Source organism: Oryctolagus cuniculus, chromosome 14 (assembly GCF_964237555.1).
Source record: "Oryctolagus cuniculus chromosome 14, mOryCun1.1, whole genome shotgun sequence".
Lineage (NCBI taxonomy): Eukaryota > Metazoa > Chordata > Mammalia > Lagomorpha > Leporidae > Oryctolagus > Oryctolagus cuniculus.
The window spans coordinates 56,077,574-56,094,063 of NC_091445.1; the positions used below are offsets into that span (position 1 = coordinate 56,077,574).

The 16,490-nt window shown below is 40.3% G+C and overlaps 1 long non-coding RNA gene across 1 annotated transcript; it reads left to right on the forward strand.

Annotated features, from left to right (window-relative positions):
- The first annotated feature begins 446 nt into the window (after positions 1 to 446).
- LOC138845254 (uncharacterized) lies at positions 447 to 12,938 on the forward strand. The gene is made up of 5 exons (XR_011382143.1): positions 447 to 644; positions 3,027 to 3,298; positions 7,827 to 7,964; positions 8,939 to 9,041; positions 10,108 to 12,938. It is a non-coding gene; the product is annotated as an uncharacterized lncRNA (long non-coding RNA).
- Positions 12,939 to 16,490: the final 3,552 nt, after the last annotated feature.

The following is a 16,490-nucleotide window of genomic DNA, read 5'->3' on the forward strand; positions in this document are numbered from 1 at the left end:
CCCCTCTTCCAGGCCAGCTCTGCTGTGGCCAGGGAGTGCAGTGGAGGATGGCCCAGGTGCTTGGGCCCTGCACCCCATGGGGGACCAGGAAAAAGCACCTGGCTCCTGGCTCCTGCCATCGGATCAGCGAGGGTGAACCAACGGCAAAGGAAGACCTTTCTCTCTGTCTCTCTCTCTCACTGTCCACTCTGCCTGTCAAAAAAAAAAAAAAAAAAAAAAAAAAAAAAGAAACGGCATTCACAAATCAAGCCTGTGCTGATGGACACACATCTGTCTCCTAACCTGCGCGTGTATCCAATGTCCAGTTCCACACCAGTCCAGAGCAAAGGGTGTCCAGACCTTAAGGGTAAAAGATCTCATTCTGCCCAGTTAAGGACCTCCCACTTGCACAGAGGCCAAGAATAACCCAGAACTCCTGATACATAACCCAAATGTGGCGACAGTAGTGAGCAATAATGCTCTCTTGAGTATGTCTTACGCAAAAAAAAAAAAAAAAATACTGGCTACGCCTGCACAGAACACCTACCTAGCTAGGTGCAAATTAAATCATCCTGTGCAGAAGGGTAGCAGCCTGAGATAGAAAGGATGTGGCCACACCTCCATAACTGGGCATAAACCACGGCTCAACTGCTATCAGAGAAACAGTAAGTGAAAACTGCCTCGCTTATGTTTGAGTGTAAGCCTGCGACGAGCCTTTTCTGGGTTGTACCTCTGAAGGAAAGACGGACGGACAGACGGACGGAAAGAAGGAAGGAAAAAGGAAGGGAGGAAGGAAGGAAGGGAGGGAGAGAGAGAGAAAGAAAGAAAAAGAAAGGGAGGGAAGGAAGGAAAGAAGAGGCATGAAGAGAACCAGGGAAGGAGGAAGATAAGTATCAGTATATTCTTAAAATTGTGTCTATGATCTATATGGAATCTGCTCTCTTTATGTTAATATAATATTAACATGAGAATTGCAGTAATTATCCTGTATTTACTGTGACCCTGAGAATCTATTGTATTAATAAATTCCTTAAAATAAAAGTATTTTTTAAAGTGTGGAAACATAGAAATATTAAGCAGTATTAGGATGGCAATCTCAAGGATATTTATTGAATAAACCTACTGTTATTTAAACATGAACATACAAAATTAATATCAATATAGCAGTTCAACAGCCAAATTCTGAGCTTTTAATTTTAGATATAACAATGAAAATAGTGTTTGACAGTGATGAAAGGAAACAACTTATAATAGTATCAATTGTAACTACTGTGGTATATATGGGTTTTATTCTTTTACCAAAAGCCAGAATATTTATGAAAACTATCTTCATAATATGTTCAAAAGGGATATTAGAAGATCTTTAAATATAGAAGACATTTGAAATAGGCATTCAAACCAAAGGTGAATAACAAAAATTTTTCTATGTTTTGTAAAACAGTGGAATAGATGAATAAAAGTTAATAAAATTTGTTTATTTTCAATAGAAAGCCCCAGCCTCAAAGTCTGAAATTGGAGCAAATACAAATACAGATATTGAGAGCTCAGCAAAATGCATAAATCATTTCATGATTATTCAGATTGTTGGCAAAATTGCACCAAGACAAAGTTGAGGCCCTACTTGGCTAGAGATCAACAAAGGATATAAAAGGGCAGAGAATCTGAAAAATTTTGCAAATATGTATTCTCTTGAATTTGTTTTTAAAAGAATATTCCAAGAAAGATTATCTTGAAACATTCTACTCATAAAAGGCCAGACCAATACAAATGAGGAATGGCAAGCAAATATTTTGAATCTAACTTTTTGGACATACAATGTAAAAAGATGTATATTGTTTGAGCAGGAGGCACCTTCTTTCTCACTTTTCTATATCCTGTACACTCTCCTAATTCTTGTTTTAAAAGCCATGGATAACTGTATCTTGGAGATGCAGTTTCTTTCTCAGAAACTGTATCTTACAACTGCCTCGTTTATGCTTGAAGGTCATTATTTGGTGACACTCTAAGTCATGGATGCATTGTGTCCCCCACTTTTGGAAACTGATAATAACCACAAAAACTGAGCATATAGATACACTCTGAAATAACAATTATCACTGATAAATATATAGTAGTCCTAACCTTCTGTGGAAAATATATTCCAAAACCCCATCCACTGATGTCTGAGACCATGGATACTATCAGACCTGATTAACACTGTTTGTTCCTAAACAAACATATCTATGATAAATTTTAATTCATAAATTAGGCAAGTTACAGATTAACAACTAGTAAACATAATCATTCTAATAATATGTTGTAACAAAACTTAAATGAATGTGGTCTCTATCTCTAAATATCTAATTGTCCTACACTTACCCTTGTAAAAAGTTATAAACAGTTTATTTCTGGAATTTTCTATGTAATATTTTTGGACTTCCACTGACTGTGGCTGATTGAAATATAGCTAAGCAAAACCACTGGTAAGGGGACACTATTGTATACTAAGCAGAATAAAAGCACATGTTCATGAAAAATAATGATAAAGGCAAGGAGGTAACTACCAAAGAGGAGCTGAGGTCACCAGCCCCTCCTTACACCCCCTCCAACTCTATACAAACCCTATCCACTTTGTGCCACAGAAAATTGCAGTTTATATAAAACCATGAACCAGACACAGGTCAGTGACAAATAACTAATATGGCTACTGACTATGTCTCCAGGATTACCAACAGTTAGTTGTAATAAAATTACCATGGCAGGCATTCCTACTTTCATCACGCACCTGATGTGATGACTTTTCCAAGACTTCTCAGAAAAGGTAAGGAAATGAGAGGTAACAAACCCTAACTTAAATACAACCCCATGAATATTCAATTTAAACCCACCCCAGTCACTGTTCCTTATCCCTCAAGATCATGTAATATAATGATTCCCAAATGTATTGGGAACAGCTCATTATCAAGAACGTCTGCACACCCTATGGAGTGTGCTTTTCATGCAAGCAAATCTTCTTCCTCTGCTAACCTTTTCCTAAATCTCATCCTAAATGTTTTCTTGTGTTGCAGAGTCATCCTATGACATTTGTGGCAAGCTGGCTGGCTGGCTGGGAGGTGTAAGCCAACTGAGCAATCAGCTGATGAATCTGTCTTCGGCATCTTGCATGACTTTGTGTTTGAGAATCTTGGCTTGACTTTTTCTTCTTCACTCTGTTCCAACTTGCAATTGATTAACTTCTCTTAACTCAATTGTGTCTGCTAGCTCCAGTGACTGTTGAAGTTGGGAAAGCTGAGATCCAACATCATACGTACCAGACACCATTGGCTCCTTCCTAAATGAGGTATATAAGAATTGTTAGGACTTGCTCCCAGGCTGTGCAGTGGCTGGAAGATCTCCTTGCTTCTATCACCACCTGAGGCAGCCTTCTACATTGCCTGACCTTTCTTTTCCTGAGGTCATCTGAACCTCCAGCATTTTGCTCCTTCAGGGTGGGTTGACCATCACATACTTTACCATGCTTAACAATGTGGAGTTTACGTTTGCTAAGTTTTGCTAAGTATTCACTTGATATTGCTATTGTCAGTAAGCGATCTGGGACTTGCTCCCTCATTTCTATATTCTAAGTCCAACTTGTTCTTTCATTTCTCTATTCTCTTCAAGGTAGAAAACTAATTCTATTCTGTAGGACTCTCCAACATGCACAATTTGATCTTTAGACCTTATAAAAGGGATGGTTAACATTCTTATGTAATAACATAGCCTAAATAAAAGCTTAAATTATAATTTCACAGCTACAGCTACTTCACCGTCATCGAAGTAAACAGGGAAAACCTCCCTTTCAGACCAAATAAAGGGAAAGAAAGTTCTATAGTTAGGACATAGCTTTCCTCATGGGCATTGTCTATCTTAGAAAAACTACTACCAGAACATGCCTGTGACTATAGACTTCTAGTTTAGGCCACCCAAGATTAGAGATGGGACTTCAGCATCCCCTTGACTTGCATCCTCTGGTCTGCTTTAAAATAAACCCAGGAGGAAAAGAGAGCTAGACATCAGAAGCTATGTGAAGATAGGTGACAGGCCTATTAAATGTAACTCTGTGTAGTTATCTGCCCTCAAGGAGACCCAACAGGCCAGTCCACTGCAGTGGCTTTCAATGTGGTAAGCCTGGGCTTCAGCAGAAGTCAGCTTGTGAAGAGCCCTGGCAGCTCTGCCAGCCAAGAGTTGGATCACTGGAAACAGACCTGCCCTGGATTCGAAGGATGACCAGGTCAGAGCCACAGATCTTATTGGCTCTAAGCTGAAAAGTCCTTCACTCAGCCCAGCTTCCAAAGTTATCACTACAACTGAGGAAATGGCCAAATAGGATCAGTAACATTGCAGGCAGAACAGTAAATTTCCTGTTAGAGATGCCACCTGCCTTTACCTGGCCAGCTCTCCTCCCAGGCCAGCTAGGTAATGGAAGTCAACAGGGTGCCTTCCCCAAGGAGGCTCACACCTGCCTTGGGATGTACCCCATGTGAAGAGATAGCTAGATCTGGGCCTCTTAATTTACAAGGCTTTAAAGCCCATCAGATTATTCTCAATCCCCTTCTGTCAGGTTCTATTTGCCTCTCAATCAGAAAACTTAATTGTAGCTTAAATAGCACTTTTATTAGCTCCTCTAATAATGACTCTGTCCTTACATTCCTTTGTAATCATAACCTCTACTCTACTACCAATGGCTCTACAACCTGTGTGTACTGATGGTCCTCTTCCCCACTTAATGTTGTATGATTTCAGAATTTCTCTACAGACAAACCCTGCTACCTGCAAAAGTTGAGTAGCCTTTCTCCCAGTCTTGGCTGGGATCAGCTTTAAGCCACATCTATCAAACTGTCCCCACAAGGGTCCAGAGACCCCCCCATTTCCTCTCCTCTATGAAATCCTCTCATTACCTGGTTAATGCCACTCTTAGGATCATTGGTTACTATTCTCACCCTATCTTTTATACTACAGTGTTTAAGTGTTTACAGCAGGTGATAATGGGACAAACGAAGGCCTTCAACAATCAGGTGGTCAACCAAATGCTGCTACAAGGATTTGCTTGGCTCCCCACCCAGGATACAGTGACTTAAGACATCGCCCCATGCCAGCAGGAAGTAGCTCTAAAGACAGACCATCATCCCTCTACCCCTCCTGGACTTTTGGGACTAATGTAATCCCATACAAATCCTGCTTTATAAGAAACAAAAGGGGGGAATGTTAGGAAACTGGCACAGTTTTAGCCAGGTGGCCACATGGCCCAACCTCTGTGGTCAAGCTCCACCCCCATCCTAATGGGATTCGCTGCTCCTGCTTCCCTGCCCACCCTCAGGTAAAGTTTTAAAAGGGCCTGTTCCTGAACACGTACTCTCTTGGCTCTTCTCTCCTGTGCTCTCTTGGTTCCTCTCTCTAGCCTCCTCCTCTGGTCTCTTGGCTCTCTCTCTTGGCTCCTCTCATCTCTCTTCTCTCTCTTCTCTCCTTGCTAGCTCCTCTCCTCTCTGTTTCTTTCATATATTCTCTTTCTCTCTCTCTCCCTTCACTGCCCCTTCACTCCGGTCTGTTAGGTGTTCCCCAATAAACCCTTTCCCTTTAAAAAAAAAAAAAAAAACAATGTGGAGTTTAGTCTGCATTCAGTAAGCCTCTGGCTAAAGAAGGCAGATACATTCTGTTATCTTCTGGCCCTTAAAAACACATTTAATCTGTGTGGGAAATATCTTAGCAGGTGGTGACCATCCACCTACAAGATTCCAACCTCTCTCCTTCCATCTATTTGGGGTTCTGTTTTCTTCATCATTTACTACAGCATTTTTATCTACCCTATCTTTGGCATGTGGTCCTAGGATATGACTGACAGGGGCTCTTAGAAATATTCTATTTGAGAGTTTCCCTGAATTCTGTGTGTAGAAAAACATTCTTACCATTCTTTAGTTGATAAGTGTCAAGGTTATGTTCACAGTCATATCAAATTTTATAGCCTGGAACTGAAGCAGCAAAAATGTTATCACCTTGCTAAAATGTTAAAAATGAGACCTATGGTTTCTCATGACCAAATCCATATACTTCTCCCCCATGAATAGCCCAGGGACTGTGAATGCCTGAACATGAATAAAGGAGTTAATGGACACTAGGGAACCAAGGATTGAACTTGATATCTCAGACACCAGGTTTGAATCGGTACACAAAGGAGCATCTGGGAACACCCTGGTGCTGAGATAACTGGAGGCATCACGTGGTTCACAGTCCCAGACAAGAAAGATGCTTTTTCTCTATACCCTTATACTCAGAACCCCAGTATATGCTAGGATTTGAATGGACTGATCCATACTCAAATATGATACAAGAGTACACTTGGACAGTTCTTACCTAAGGCAGGGATAGCACTCATTGTTAGACAACACCTTCACCAAAGAACTTATTTAGGTCAAAATCAAGACTGGACACATTTTACAATATATAGATGAGATACTCATTTTCAGGCCTTCTATGGAGGATATAAAGTTTCCTAAACAAAGCTTAGATATCTAAACAGTAAATAGCCTCCCTTGGATATATACTTATCCTGGAAATCAGCCCCTCTTTGCTTATATAAAAGGAAGCCATCTTGCCTGTAAGGATACCACAAAAATAACAGTAGCTAAGAGCATTACTGGGAATTGAAAGCTTCAGGAGGGGTGAATGCTGTGGTGCAGTAGGTTAACCCTCCACCTAAGGCGCCAGCATTCCCTATGGGCACAGGTTAGTCTAGTCCTGGCTGCCCCTTTTCCCATTCAGCTTTCTGATATGGCCTGGGAAAGCAGTGGAAGATGGCTCAAGGGTTTGGGTCCCTGCACCCATGTGGGAGACCTGGAGGAAGCTCCTAGCTCCTGGCTTATGATCAGCACAGTTCCAGCCGTCGCCACCATTTGGGGAATGAATGAGCAGATGGTGGACCTTTTTTTCTGTCTCTCCCTCTCTGTGTAACTCTACCTCTCAAATAAATAAATAAATAATCTTTTAAAAATAAAAAGAAGAAAGCTTCAGGATCCCAGGATACAGCTTGACAGTCAAACCCATATATTAACTTTTTTTTTTTTTGACAGGCAGAGTAGACAGTGAGAGAGAGAGAGAGAGAGAAGAGAAAGGTCTTCCTTTTGCCATTGGTTCACCCTCCAATGGCCACCGTGGCCTGCGCACTGCGGCTGGCGCACCACTCTGATCCAATGGCAAGAGCCAGGTACTTCTCCTGGTCTCCCATGGGGTGCAGGGCCCAAGCACTTGGGCCATCCTCCACTGCATTCCCAGGCCACAGCAGAGAGCTGGCCTGGAAGAGGGGCAACCGGGACAGAATCCGGCACCCCGACCAGGACTAGAACCCGGTTTGCCGGCGCCGCAAGGCGGAGGATTAGCCTAGTGAGCCGCAGCGCCGGCAAACCCATATATTAACTCTTAAAAGTTCTGATAGTGGCTCATTTAAATACACAGGAAAACAACAGTGGCCTTTCAACATTTAAAGGGTCTGCTGACAATGACCACCATTTTAAGAATTATTAATTTATATGAGCCCTTCACTCCATCTGCATTTGACAGATAAAGAATAGCCCTAGGTGTACACATTCAAAACAATGGGCTCATTTCCATGCCCAGTGGCCTATTTTTCTCTACAGCTGGGCTTAGCAATCACAGGATGAACTGTGTACTTGAGAATAGTTGCTGCAACCACAGATTTGCTATCAGAAACCACCAAATTGTTGTTAGGCTGGCTTCTTGAGTTCCAAAGTGTATACCAAGTACATGGGTTTCTGGAGCTTAAAGGACATCAATGACAGTAGAAGGGCATTTTTTTAAACATCAGCCTCTCCTTTTAGGTTTTCCAGAGGTGACTTTCAAATTGTGCCGTGTCCTTGATCTAGCTACTCTTCTGACATCTGAAGATGTTTAGAAGCCATCTACCTCTTGTACAGAGACAACTGAGAAGAACTACTCCAATAGACCTGGACTATGAGGTGAGCCCTTGTGGAACCTGTGTGTTTAATGGTTTATTTATGGCAGTAATTTCACTGAGGAAAAGATTAGAAAGGCCAGATATGCAACAGAAGATCTCATCAAGGTATTATCATCTACCAGCTCAGCTCAAAAAGCTGAAATTGTCATCTTGACTGCAGTCTTACGACTTGAGGAAATACCAGAGTCAAAGTACCATTTCTCTATATGCCTTCCTCATGCTACACACATGTGCTGCCATTTGGAGAGAATGAGCCTATTTACTGTTAAACAACCAAACCACAAACCACCCCCATTAAACACAGCCAAGGTATTTTGGTTCTCCTTCAGACAGTTTCCCAGCCTGTGAAAGTGGCTGTTTTGCATTACAGGGGACTACAGAATGATAATAGCAATGTCACAGGTGGAACTTGAAGGCAGACAGGGCCTCAAAGAGGGCTGCCAGTCAGGAGTTTCAGAAATGTTTCTTTTACCCCAGCCACTACAAAGAGCTGAAAGGCCTGACTATATCATTCATGACATTGAATGGGTTCAGGAACTAGGTTACTCTAAAGATCCTACTGTGTTGTGAGCATTACATCATAAAATCATGTTCCCAATGATGCCTGAATGGAAAATTATCAGAGAAACACATGCCTCTACCCATTTGGAAATAGAAGATTTAATTCAAATAGTTTCTCATGTCTTTGGAGTAAAAGGATCCCACACATAAGTATGAAGTGGGCAATCCCTTTTCCTCTATCTACAAAATAACCTTGGTGTGTCAGAGCACAACACCTTCTCTACATAGTCCTGTACAAAGGGGATGGATTGACCTTGGTAAGGACTGGCAGATAGGGCACTAAGATGGTCACAAATATTTATCTATGTTCCATGATACTTTGGATGATTGGAAGACTTTCTGACCAGAACAAAAAAAGACACAAGAAGAATCCAAATTCCTACTAAAAGGTATTCCCCCTTGTTTTGACTCCAGAGTGATAATGGCCTCCCCTTCATCTGCAAAGTAACTCAGCAGATAGCCATTTCTCTGGAAGTCTACCACCACCTCCATGATTCTCGAAGACCTTGATATTCAGGTAAGATTGAAAAGAGCCAAGCATTATTTTAAAAGGAGTCTGGAAAAACCTGGGCTATGAGATCTCAGAATCCTGGTTCAAGTTATTGTCCATTGTCTTCCTTAAGATGAGAATGGCACCCAGGACTACCTAAGAGCTTAGTACTTTCAAGATTTTATACGAGAGACCTGTCCTCTTTGATTTAGATAGCCAAGATCAAAGAAAGCATATCATCAATTTAGGCCAGGTGCAAAAGGCATTGACTGAATATGGCAACAGAATTTTCCTGGTGCCAGACTCGAAAAATTCTGAATAACCAATCTCTCTAAGAGACCTAGCAATGTTAAAAACTTGCTGGAAGGGATCTCCCTCTGATCAATTATAGCGTAAAATGAAAGGACTCTATCAGGTGCACTCTATCTGTAGTTAAGCTGCAGGGAATTTTTGGTGGGGTACTTTTTTGTCAAGTATGAAGCCTGCACCTCTTTAATCTTCAGAGGCATACCCAGAGGACCATTCTGCCTACTATTATGTGTCAATTGGGTTCTTTTTTAAATCTTCAAAAGACTAAAAGCAGTATTTTTCTGTTGCATTCCCCAATTGACATGTTTTTTCCTACTTTTATCTGCCTCAAGAAATTCCTGGAAAACATTTCCACCATAGTAGAAAAAAGAGAGTCTTAATACAAACCATGAAATTGTTTTAAGAAACCCATCTGCTGCCTTGGATAACTTACCCTTCAGTATTGGCCAGGTCCTAAAACAACTGTTGTAAGACTCTTTATAATACCTAGATAAAATGGTCATGGACAACTCACTAGCTCTACTACTAGCCAGACATGGCAGAGTATGTGCAGTGATTAATAAAAACTACTAAAATTATCTTAACAAAAGTAGGCTCATGGAAAAAGATATTAAAAGGATTTATGATCAAGCCAAATGGCTCCATGATTTCAGGATGGGAAGTCCCTCAGCTTCCACCTCATGTGAAGTAGCAAAAAGTGCTCTCCATTCTCTTAAATTGTCTTTATTCTTGTTCCCTTTTGACCAATGTATATTCATTTCTTTGTCAAATTTTTCTCTTCCAGAATTCACAATTTCATGTAATGATGATGGTCCTGTGGAGATTCCAGCTGTTACCAATGACTGGTGGTGAACATTTAGCTCTTCAATTGGAACCTTTACATCAGTTAGCAGTCGATTTTTATTCCCTGGCTATACAGGGACCACACCTTGACACAGCATGAAGAAATTGCAGAAATGAACCTTCCTCCCTCAGCCTTCCATAGGAATGAAAATCCCTGAGAGGGAGAAAGATGATACAGACAAGGAGGAGCTGAGGTGCTCAGTCCCTTCATATGTTCATATGACCCCACCTACTCCCTCCCACCCTCACTCCTTGTGTTTTAGAAAACCAAAATATTTTCAAAATCAGCACCTTGAACTGGTGCTGGCCAAAAATAACCAACATGGCTGCCAATGTGTCCCTGCAGCAACATGTAGCTAATAGTAATATCATATAACAAAATTACCATGACTGGACATCCTACTTCTCGGAGACTTCCAGAAAAGACATGGAAAAGGTTAATACTCAAAATCTGTCCAAACACTGCACACCATGAACATTTAGCTACATCTCACCCCAGAACACAACCCCCTATGCCTCCAGGTCATGTGGACAGATGGCTTCCAAGCATCCTCAGTGAAATTCACTCAAGCATGCCCACACTCCCTCTTAAGTATATACTTTCAATTTGCATTCTGAAAAATCTTTGGCAAATATTTACCCATGTCTTATCTTCAAATTCTTCCTTGGTTTAGAAACAGGAACCTGGACAGAGACATCCCATGACAGAAGCATATTTAAGAAAATTCAAACAGCACTATTCAAAATAGAGAAAAACTTGAACACAGCACAAAGTTTTCTCATGTAGGATGGATGCATAATTTCATAACATTAATATTTCATAATAACAAAATATTTCATGACAATGATACAATCTATAGTACTGAGAATAAACTAAATATGAAGGTATGATTAAATCTCACAAACATAATGTTACAAAAACTATCAAAATATAGAACACCAACTTTATTATTCTTCATATCAATTTGAAAAACAAGCATAACCAGCTGTGGTGTTAGAGTCAGAATAGTTTTACCTTTCAGAGACAGTGTTACAGAGACAAGGTTACTTCTGGAGTTTTGGTAACAGTAGTGGCTCTATTCCTTCAGTAGTGTTCATATGTGTTCACTTTGTGAAAATTTACTTAAACGTACATTGACAATTTATACACCTCCAATAATTTTACCAAAACATGTTGTAAAGAGGAAAGTCTGATGAGTGCTTGCCAATGAATCATACTATTTCTGGTTACTTTGCATTCTATCAAACATTTGACCAATTGTTCCTATCAGTGATCTTTAGATTTGAAGACACAGTTGGCTTTGAGCTCAAAACTCTGGGGAATTTTCACCATCTGCCTTTTCTCCCTCTCTCGAAAAAAAACTGCCACGCATGTTACATCTCAGTCCCTTGGTTTAGCTACCCTTAAAAATGCTCCTGACAGATTTTAGCAACATCAAGCTACTTCCAGAAAACATCTTCAGTTATTGAGCATATGTGGCTTCTGTTATGAGCTTTATTGCTTGTTGAATCACATTCATCACAGTGTAAGTTTAATTATTGAACCATTTCCAACTTAGGTATCTACCATAGGATAAATGCAATCCAGCTAATACAGGACATAAGCAAGGCTCAGAAAAATCAAATCCCTCCTGACCTCACATTTATCATCTTCAACCCATATATGTAATTATCTCCAATAACAAGTTACTGCATGGAGTTCCAAACTGATAAGGAACAAGGAATGCTCACTCTCTAACCAAACAAGAAAACAAAACAAAACAAAAAAACCCTCCCTACTGCCTCATTAGGGAGTTCCTGAACCTACTGCGATATGTCCAGAATAGCTCAATACAACAAAGGTATGACTTTGCTTGGGAGGTGGAAGTGAGTGACGATGTCATTTTGAATGTGTTGTATGTAAAAGAACAGTGCTTGCACAGAACACTGATACAGGTGCCAGTAAAAATGCTGTGTTTCAAGGGTGAGGAGGCAGAACTCCAGACTGCTGCACGTGCTGACAGGGAACATTCATGCTTTGCATCTTAATAAAAAAATCCTTCCAGCTCCCTTCACTAAGCCAGTCAGTGGAACATTTTTCCCACTGTGCTGGAGCCCTGTGGTTGACCATGAGCTCCCAAAAGCACTTTGTCTCGGTTGCACATTGGCCTCATCAATTTCTGTTGCAAGGGAGTCAAAGAACCTCAAGTTCTTATTACAACTGTAGCTAGTCCCTCATGTGGTTAGACACTTGGATTGAACAATAGTTCTTGCCTTGTTTTAGAAACCTACTGAGAAATACTCCAACAATTAAACTTACACTCTGCTAAAGGCAGTTTGACAGCAATAAAGGTTATGGCAAAGCCACATAGTGTCAGAGCTTTTCTTTGTCTACAAAAAAAAAGTTTAGAGAAATTGAAATCATCTCATAAGCACAGACAACACATAGCATTACACAGGCCTCAGCTCCTTTCAGATTTGCCCTGCAAATACCTAGATGCTACTTACTAAGTCACAAACATGTTGATAAGCAGTGAACATTAATATTTTACCTACCACAAGGAGTCTATATATAAGTTATTGTGACTCATTTAATTTAGAGGATGGAGGCATCAAAATATCAGTTGGTTTGCCCAAAAATCCATAATATCTCACATTTTCATTTTCATGTCCACTGGTACTTCCAGGACCAGCTTGATCCACCTGCAAGGGGGACCCAGTCAGTGAATAGCTAGTATTTGGAGACTGCTTCTTTGGTTTTATTCTAGAATGCAGATGATGAAGTCAAAAGAGAGTATTACCCAGATTCACCGTAATCTCAGAAAGGATATCAACAATAGCTTAATTGTTCAAAGAATCAATAAACTTCACCAGAGATGGGTATTCATGAAAAACGATAACCTAAACTTCAGTAGTTCTTTTTTATACTTATTAATACAAAGTTCAGGGATTTATATAAAGCTACATTTCCAGTTATATTTGGAAGTTCTCATAAACTTCTCAGAAGAGTTCAAATACAATTTTATTATATGAGGCTGGCAAACAGTGAATACCCATAGGACAAATTTCATATAGGGAAGCAATTCTTCCAAGCACTGGAATTTTCCAAATAAAGAAATAGCTCAGGATGCTAGGGGCCAGCTTTGTGGCTCAGCCAATCACTCTGCCTCATGTGACACCGGCATCCCTATGGGTGCTTGGTCAAGCCCAGGCTGCCCCACTACTGATCCAGCTCCCTGCTAATGCGGCTGGGAAAGCAGCAGAAGATGGCCCACATCCTTGGGCTTCTGCACCCATGCGGGAGGCCCTGGTCGAGCCCTGGCTGTTGCGGCCATCTGGGGAGTGAAACAGCATATGGAAGCTTTCTCTATTTTTGTCTCTCCCTCTCTAACTCTGCCTTTCAAATAAGTAAACAAATCTTAAAAATTAAAAAAAAATGCAGCAGCAGCAATAATACAAAGGTAATAGCAAAGAAAAGACAAGGAAAGAGAAAGGTTTCCTGTTTGTCAAGCACTCAGTTAAACTCTTCACATTCATTTTCTCACTGCACTGTACATAATGACATGATGGAAGGAGAAATACTCAATCTTTTTTTCAAGGCTCAAGAACTGGACTCTTAAACAAGTTTAGTTGCTTGGCCAGGGTCCCACACACAATCTATCTTAGACAACATTTGACCTGATATTGTTTAATATCAGAATCTATTTAGTTTGGACATTTTTCTCTCTGTTGTGTCATAACTACTGAAGCAGAGCTGTTTATGTATCAGTATTCATAGCTTAGTGAGAACATTTTTTTTTCTTCAAATGAACTTCTGCTTCAACATCTAGTACACATTTGAAGCTATTTTTTAAAAGCTCAATACTGAGTTCTAGAGAACTGTTTAAGACTTGTGATTTCTAACAGAGACAGCTCATGGCCTCTCATTGCCTGCCTCTCTTCATTGTCATAATATTAAAAATGCTGATTAAGATGGGACATTGCTTGACAATTTGGATTCTCTGAGAAGCAGATAACAAGACATGATTATCAATGGGAAAGATTTATTGAAAGTGTCTATGAAGGATAAAAGAGGGAGAAGGAAGTTATGAATAGGCAGAGTTCAGCTGGAAATTCAGGTCTGAGATCTGTGAAATGAGAGAGGATGGAAAGGAAACTTTTCAGTGTTTAGATATTTCACCAATTTTCAGTGTTCAGATATTTAACCAAGGTCCAAGACTAACCCAGGCAAGAATCTGCCCATTAGAGAAGTTAATACGAATGTTGAGTGGGAATGACCTGGGTCTAGGTCTCCTTAGAGTTAAGTTATTAGCTGAAAACAGCCCCAGAGAGCATTTTTATGGGCTTTCATGGGTCAGTTTGAAAACTCGGGTGGGTTCAAATATGCAGCAGAGGGAGACAATTCTTTAATTTCTTGAAGAAAAAAATATGAATGGCAAGTCCTTAAGCTTGATCCACCTACAAGCTATCTGGGAACCTGGTACACCATTTAACTAAGGTTAAATTAATGGGATATGAGTCAAAGTGATGTGATTTGTGCAATTTTTAACCTTCTGCTTTACCTTTGTCTTCATTTTCACTTTACACCATGTGTACAGTACTAAGCCATCTTCAATGAAGATAGGAATCATGGAGAAAGAAGAAAAGGAACCATATTGAAAAAAGTCATCATGATAGCCCAGTTAGAGGAGGAAAAGAAATACCTATCCTCTTAAAAAAAAAAAAAAAACATAGGCCGGTGCCATGGCTAACCTGGCTAATCCTCCAACTGTGGCACTGGCACCCAGGGTTCTAGTCCCAGTTGGGGCTCCGGACTCTGTCCTGGTTGCTCCTCTTCTAGTCCAGCTCTCCGCTATGGCCCGTGAAGGCAGTAGAGGATGGCTCAAGTTCTTGGGCCCAACACCCTCATGGGAGACCAGGAGGAAGCACCTGGCTCCTGGCTTCAGATGGGTGCAGCGTGCCGGCCGTAGTGGCCATTTGGGAGGTGAACCAATGGAAGGAAGACCTTTCTCTCTGTATTGCTCTCTCTCACTGTCTAACTCTGCCTGTCAAAAAAAAAAAAAAAAAAAAAAAAAAACCATAGACGTTACCCACAGCTGGATGTCAACCTTAAGTAATACAGTCATATTTACAGACTGAGGCATCAACACTTAGAATAGATTAGAAAGCAAAGCTTTTAAAACTTAGTTGAGGAGCCAGTGTTATGGCACAGTGGGTTGGACAGCTGCCTGTGAAGTCAGCATCCCATGTGGGCACCAGTCCAAGCCTCAGCTAGTCCACTTCTGATCCAGCTCCCTACTAGTGTGTCTGGAAAGCATCAGAAAATGGCCCAAGTGCTTGGGTCCCTGCCACATATGAGAGACCGAGATGAAGGTCCTGGTTCCTCTCCTCCACGCCCCCCAACCCTGGCCATTGTGTCCATTTGAGGAGTGAGCCAATGGATAGAAGGTCTCTCTCTCTCCCTCTCTCCCTCTCTCCCTCTCTCTCTCCCTCCATCTGTGGCTCTTTCAAATAAGTAAATATTTCAAAAATAAATAATAAAAATAACTTGATCTGCAAGAAAGCACTGTGGCAACATGTACATGGTTTAACACTGGCCTAGACCTCGGTGTTTTAATAGAAATATAAAGAGATTTAAATATTTTGTCAAGAGGATGCCAATACAATTTGCTGACATGATGAGAGAGAGAGAAATTTAATGAAGAGTCTAAGATCTTGAAATTGTTGATTGGGTGAATGATGATACCATTAAACAAAACAGGAAGCATGAAGATGGATTAGGACCACTGCAAGGAAGATGATTTTAGTTTTTGTTGAATTAGATTGAATTGCTGATGAGACATTTAAACTTGGTTGCCCTATGTAAGAGAAAGATGGAGTCTATTCAGCAAGTGAAACAGATTCTTTATGAGCATAATATCTTTCTTCTAAAATTGTCCTAAACCATTAGAGAAAGCTATGCCTGTGAAATGAAGTCATAATGCAGTATTTAGGGTTCCCATTTGAAATGGATGAAGGTTTTTTGTTTTGTTTTGTTTTGTTTTCATTTACCACATATGGAAAATATCTTTTGGTAGTGAAATGATATTTTTCTTTTTTCTGTTTATTTTCTACTTTAACCATTATAAACGGACTCTTTCACATTGCATCTATATCCAGAGATGACTGAGTCCATTACACCTAATCCTCATCTGCTTACCTTTTACAAATACAGATGAAATTTTAGGTGAGGCATAAATTCCACATTCTTCCTTCTTGATTCTTATTTTTGACATGAAGTATTGTGGAAATTCATAAAAATTAATGTGTATCAAAATTTGTTAAGGCCTTCCATTCAAGTTAACT